Source organism: Olea europaea, unplaced genomic scaffold, assembly GCF_002742605.1.
Source record: "Olea europaea var. sylvestris unplaced genomic scaffold, O_europaea_v1 scaffold996, whole genome shotgun sequence".
NCBI lineage: Eukaryota > Viridiplantae > Streptophyta > Magnoliopsida > Lamiales > Oleaceae > Olea > Olea europaea.
This window is the reverse complement of record NW_019268474.1, coordinates 223,972-231,752: the sequence shown is the minus strand read 5'-3', so window position 1 is coordinate 231,752 and position 7,781 is coordinate 223,972.

Genomic DNA, 7,781 nt, shown 5'->3' with positions numbered 1-7,781 from the left:
AAAAAAATCACACCACCAACAACGCACTAGAACACCACCGCACATAATTATACCCATGCAACAACACAACAAGACGACCACCACCAACCATATCTGACCCCACCACACACCCACCACGCGCGCCAACACTATCGCACCCACACCCGTCACCACCACACCTGACGATACCACCCATCTCACAGCCTCTATATCCACACCACTACACAGATCACATAAATCAGCACACATACCACAGATCGACGCTTGGAGAGCCATGAAACAAATTATTGGGCCAAAAACTTGGATTTAAAAATTGTTAATTTATTGATATGTTTTAAAAAAAATTAAAATTAAAATAATTTGATTTATTCAATATAAAAAAAATTAGAAAGATTCGATTTTTCGATTCTTGGTCTAGAACCGAGAACCGAACCATACCTGTCGATTCTTAATTCAGATACCCGTTCGGATATTTAATTTGATAAGAACCGTCGGGTTCGGTTCAAGAGATTTGCCCAACCCTAGTTACATCTGAAAATAAGGTTGACATCTTTTATCTCAAGCAAAAAATAAAATATTGAAAAAACTAAATTACTTCCCACAGCTACTGAAGCATGCTTCGCCAGGGGGTGATACTCCAAATAATCAATAACCTTTCCCAGTGCTGTCCCTATTGGGCTAGGCCCTTCCCCACGAGGATTTTTTTTTTTTAACTTTTTCAAGTACCATTTTACATTTATAATCTTGATACTTAATTGATTCTTTTTCTATTCTACTACTGGAATGCCCGTGCAATGCACGGATTGGTCTTTTTTTAAAGTAACGTTAGTGTGTTGAGTTTTTAGGAAAAATCTTGGCATTTTGTAAAGGTCCAGTCTTACCAAATATAGCATTTAGAATTATTCTCGACTTGTGCCTATTTCCTTGATTCCATACATTTATCATAAAGTATTTGACAAAAAACAAATTACTTCTGTGGAAGATTGGATAGAAAATAATTAGAAGGAATTTTCTAATTTTAAACTCTTAAAAAAGAATCTAAAAAGTGGGTAGAGCAACAAAACATAAGAAAATCACACCGAAACCCCAAAAAAAAGAAAAAAACTACATAGTAAGATTTGATCTTCTATTAACTTGGTCATATGATAGCAGATGCTCTTAGTAGCGAGTCCAAACCTATTACTACAATCACAATAAGTAATAAAAAGAAAAATATGATACCACTCAAATTGAAGATAGGAGATAATAGGAAACAACAGAATTATCTTTCAGATTTTTCCTTCTCGAGCATTTTTGAATTTTTGTTTCAACGTAGGGGTAGAGCAGCTATTGTTGACACCAAGGAAGCATGCGATTATGACTTTTACTATAGATCATTCCCGATTGAAAGTATGTTTCATTCCTTGTTCACTTCCATATACAAATAGTTGGAGAATTTAGGAAGTGAAGCAATCACTAAGTTCTGCTGCCTACAAAAAGCTTGGACAGTACAGAAGAGGTTATATTTTACAATATGCTAATAAAAGAGTTATACAATGAATGTAACAAATATTCACGTTGAGAAGAAGAGCATGTAACAAATATTCACGTTGAGAAGAAGAGCATTGCTAGTTTTCTCTTTAATTCCTTTCTTAGCTCTCCAATCACTAGAATGAAAAGTTGGAAAATAGTATATTGTGCACAAGGCAATAGTCTAAATTTCAGGAGTGACAAAGATTATGCATTCAAAAAGTTATACTCCATCGAATTGATGATTAAGAGATCATCTCCAAGAATCTGTACTTGAGCTACAATTTCACCAATTAAACTGTGGTTTTCCAAATTCAATATACTAAAACCAGCTCCACCAAATAAGGATACTCTAAAGGCCAAGGAAACATAGCATAAGGCCCGTGAGATAAATGAACGGTTTTCTAAGAAAATGCATGTATGAAAAAACAAATTTCTATGGTTTCCTATTGAAGTTAAAACTGATGGAAATAGAAACTATATTACATTTCTAGGATCATTCATTAGTGTATCCAGTATATCCTCATATCCATCCTTACCAATTGCAACGAGAAGAAGTGTTGAATTTTCGACCCTGCAACATCAAGTTCACTTAAAAATCCCATCATATTCAACCAGGGATTCATATTCTGAATTTAATTCACCTGCTATAATCTCAGAGGCATATCTTAATAGTAGCGCTATAAGAGACCTAGAATTTTACTGCACCACTTGGTGAAGGAGACCAATCTCTTGTGCAAACTTCAAGAGAGGTGGTTCCTCTGCATCACCTATTCCACTAAAAAGAGCATCTAGGGGATTGTTTACAATGGCATGCGAATCATGGTCAACAGAGAACTCCACGAGGTACATGAAGTCATAACGACATGCGAATCATGGTCAACAAAGAACTCCACGAGGTACTTGAAGTCATAATTTCCTTGGAGCTTGAAAAATATAATCAAATATCTTAATGAATAAATGATGAGATCTAGTTTAATTACATTTAACTAAACTCATAAAGAAGTATGAAGGCAAAAATGAGCATTGCCATAGGCTCAACAACCATAATATGACGCACAAATATTGATTAATGTATTAGCTGAATAAACAATAAAAATTAAGACAATGAAGCATATAACAGATATCTATTGACCAAACTGTTCAATTCTACCACAAATAGCTACCACCTACAGTTAAAAGTTTAACCAAAGATGAATTCAATTTTCATTCATCTAAGAAAACATTGGAAAGCACAAGTTAATAGTTTAATCCAATACTATGAAGCTATAATCACCTAGGCAATAGTACACCAAGCTATAATTAACAATTAAAATAGAGCCATCACTTTGCCTATAGAAATAATCAATTGATAGATAAATATGAATACTTGGCCCCTGTTGGGTTCTCATTATTTCTATAATTAAAATGAAAAATATGACCGTTCTCCATCACATCAAGCCACCAAATTTGAATTTATATCTCTTGTGTGAGGCCCGTAACGACTATATTTTTCATTTTCATTCTTCCAAAAATGAAAAATAAACGGGGGCTTGATGTTCTGTCCATAAAGCTTTGATCTTGACTACTGTTGAAGATTATTTTGTTTGCCGTGTCTAAGATTGCTTAATCAATTTGGATAAACTATGATACTTACTAATATAAGTCAAAATTCAAGGAGATCAACTGATAAATGATCGAGTTTTCTTAATTGGATGGTAATGATCAAATGCAATCCTTTTGGATAGAAAAAGTTTTTATTGAAATTACTTAATTGCAATCGAGTTTTCCATTTTTAAAAGACTCACAAGAACAAATTATTTTTATGTCGTTGAATCTTTTGAATCTTTGAAACTTATGTGATTCTACTATGATGTGTGCTTTTGTACTTCAACTTTGGATACATACCTTCATAGAAGATTTTAAAAATGTCAAACCGAATAGGAACTTAACAACACTATCAGTAGAAATAAGGTTTGACTACATCTAGACATGATACTGAAGGATCAAAATTTTATCATGATATATAATAGAAACATGTGCTAATACTTGATGATGACTAAAGTTTATACAACTACTAAAATGCAACAGTAAATTTTTATCTAGCTTTGAGTTTAAGACTTAACACTTGAGTTTGCAAACAACAAAAGGGATAACAAATCGCCTCAATATGGATAATTGTTTAATATCAATGTAAGTTTACCTATCCCAGTCAATTCTTTCAAGATTATTGAATTGAGTAGAATGATACCTACGAATAGTCAAATGTATAAAATAAAATGTGAGCTTAACTTTATTTTATTTTTTCAATAAAAAAAAAGAAGCCTTGAAACAAAATATGTGTATGTCTTTCAAACAATAGATTTACCTTTCTTGGTGGTAAAAAGGAACAGCTCAGTTGCAACAACACCACCAACAATTTTTCAAGTTATGATTTTTAAATCTTCCTTTGCAAGATGATGAAAGGACGGCGCTTCAAATGCCTGACATCATTATAAAATGTGAAAATTAAAAATAATGAAATAAACATTTCAAGAATATAAATGAAATCCTCAGGTGAATTTATTTATTGACTACCAATTTTTTGTTGATATCCCGTGTTAGAATCCAAAGTGCAACTCCAGTCTTTAGATGTTGTCCCTTGTTTTCGATTTTGAAAGCAAGAACAAACTAAATTTCTATGTTTACTCATTCATTGAAGAAGATAGGGCTAAAACAATCCAATTTAAGATTTTCTATAAATGTATAAATGAAGAATTTCCTTATATACAACATTTTTAGTACATGTGATGTGTTGCTTGATGCGTTAAGTGAAACTTTGAGTGATTTGCTTGTTTTATCTCTTGACAAAGCTACATAAAGTCGGCCACGATAAAAAACAGGTTCTGGAAGATAGAAGCCAACAAAATGTTTGTCCTTGTGCTTTGTTTATTGTCATTGCAAAGCATGATCTAATTGTAAATTGAGTTCTTTTAAATGGAATTGAAGATTTGTCACTTTCAAGTGGCGTAAAAGGGATTCTTGGTAAGAAAACATGTTTTCCAAAATATTCTCCAGACGTAATTTCGGCAACAATTACATTCTTCTGAAATTTTCGACAAGTCAATCGTGTCCCATTGCATAATCCTTCAGAAGAGTTGATATTCCGTAATAACATTACAAGACAATTTAATTTGATGTTCAATTCATGCGGTGAAATACCATTTGAAGTCAAACTATTGAGTGAATCTTCTTACAAGTTCTGTTCTGATTTGTCAATTGCTTCATCAAAACTATAATACGTAAAAATTTCTCCAGGAATTTGTTCTAATAATGTTTTATTGATAAGATCAACACATTCATTTCTCTAAGCGTAAGAATAGCTCAATTTGCCATCATGTGTAAATTGTTAGCGTGAGCTTCTATATTTGGAAAGATATGATGTATCAAACATTTTAAAGATGTTATCTCGTCCTTGAATGGTACAATTATACTATTTGGGAGCTCGATACACTTACAACTATGTTGTTCCTCTGTTCCATTTCCAATTCTTAACAAATAATCACAGAAAGTAGGATCAAACTTCGCCCTCATATTCTCAATTAATGGTAGATGTATAAGTGAAGGCCATAATTCAGAGAAGACTAAGCTAGCTTTCATTATGTCTTCTTTTTTCCCTCTTCGTACCACCGGGAAAACTTGTCGAAAATCTCCTCTGAGAACTATCACTTTTCCACCAAAAGGTAAATTACAATCAGTAATATCTCTTAACATTTTATCTGCAGCTTCTATATCACAACGATTGACCATGGGCGCCTCATCCCAAATGATTAATTTTGACATTTTCAACAAAGTTCCTAAAGCTGATTGTTTGCTAACGGAGCAGCTTACATCACGAACTATTTCTAAAGGAATTTTAAACCTAGAATGAGCAGTTCGACCTCCAGATAAGAGAAATGCAGATACTTCAGAAGATGCAGTTGCTAAAACAATTGAATTTTGAGACCTCACAGCAGCTAATAATGCTTTATACAAAAATGTTTTGTATGTTCCTCCTGGACCATCAATGAAGAAGGCACCACTTAATCCTGATGTTATTTTTTCCATTATCGTATCGTATGCAAATTGTTGTTTGTTATTTAACTTTGTTGCACAAGTATTACCTCCTTCAATATCCAAATTTGTTGTCTCATCTTCAACCATTCTTCTCAATCTATCATTCTCGTTCATACTTACATTGTATGGTACCATTTGATAATCATTTATATTTTTACCTGAGGATTCTAAGATATAACTGATATCTTCTAGAGCTCGTACTTCAACAACTTTTGAAGGTATATTTTTATGTACACAATCATCAATCATATAACATTTGAATTTATTCCATAAAAGCTTCGGATTATAAGGGTTGCAAAGCATAAGAAGTGTAGCAAAGAAACGTCTTAAAGAAATAGGTATTTCAAAAGCAATAGATTCAGATAGACATTCTTCACAATAATTGTTTCCGCTTAACAAACCGTGCAAAAGTGTTGCTTCTCGATAGGTAGGAACAATGGCTCCATTTGCAGTTCATAAATCATGAAATGATGTTAGCCCTCTAATATGGTTTATAAGAACACGAAGAAAATATCGTTCTCCTTCAGATGTATTTACTGTAACAATTCGTCCTATAACATCATTTTTTTTGCAAGTCCAGATTTTCTTATTTGTATTCCAAACAAAATGTGTTGGAAAATCTCGATATAAATGTGTACGAGCAAACTCATTCGCTTCATTCGTTCGAAAGAATTCTGTCAACATTGTTCATTTCGTATTTTCGTTCTCAACAATAGTAGACAAATCAATTTCATCGTCGTATGTAACTTGTTGATGATTTTCAACATGAAGCTGTAAAGAATAGACCGTTGGATAAATTTCAACTAGATTGAATGAAAAAATTCTCCACATAGCTTCAGGTGGAAATATCCATTTAGCAAATTGATAAACAGAAATTTCATCTATTTCTTTGTCCATTTCATTTGTATGAACTGAAAAATTAATACAATCATGTCATTTATACACATATTTGTACATGTATTTCACAGTTTTAATAGAATAACATATTTCAACATTAATATGACAATCAAAATTTGCACTTAAATAGGGGTTGTATGGTACGACCCATCGATTGTCTAACATATGACCTCTAATTTGAATAGAAATACCATTATTACAACGTTTATACAATGGATATGAGTTCTGACCAAATATAGTTCTATCACAATAATTCCTAGGATACTTATTTTTACAATTGTTGTTTGCCTCCATGCATATATTTTTCGGATTAAAGTTTCCACAAGGACCATGCATATTATGTTTAACAATAATGGAATGAAGATGAGGATATTTATTTTTGTCAGGAATTTCACAGCAAACTATTCTATCAACCTCTTCAGCATAAGAAATTTTATGTCCAGAATAAAAAATTAATAACAAATGAGTATTAGGAAGGCCTCTTTTCTGAAATTCAATAACATATATGTGTGCAACAACTGGGCCTAAAATACATGCCTTGCATAAATCATGTTTTAACTCTTCTAATTTTGCTCTAAATATACGCACAATTAAATCTGGTCGATTTTGAATTTCATCATTGTTACATAGTTCCTGCTTAATCTCTGGCCAATTTGGATTGCATGTTATAGTCAAAAATATATCTGATTTTTCATAACGTTGTACAATAGTTATTCCATCCATATCTTCTTAACATGTCATGAGGACCACGAGTGAAAGATTGTGGTAAAACAAATTTTCGTCCTATTTTACACCCTCTCGTATCTCCATTTTGAACACTATCTATAATACCTTGATAAAGCTCAGCACGAATTTGCTTTTGGTTATTACGAAAATAATCTAATCTAACAGTTTCAATCTTAACATACATATCCACAGCATATTGTTGAAATAATCTACCAGCGTGAAGCAATACAGACTTACCAAAAGGCCTGATTTCTAATTTGTATGAATAATATTCTCGACATGAGACCTGAGTGCGTTTGTTCGCTCCATTCAATACTATATAACAAGAAGAAAAACAAACTTTAATACTCATTTACAACATTTATATCGCAAAAAATAAAAAGGTACGTTTACAAACCTTGATTCTCTTTTTCAATAAATTCAACTGTAGAAGTACTTGTGTTAGGGATAACATCAGATGTTGACATGTGTTGAGGTTGAGAACATGTGCTTCTGTATCTTTGAATGCCTTCATACCAACCGAATTCCCCATATGAAAAGAGTAATGGATATTGCAATGAATTATAACACCCATAATAATAATGGACTCTGTGTGA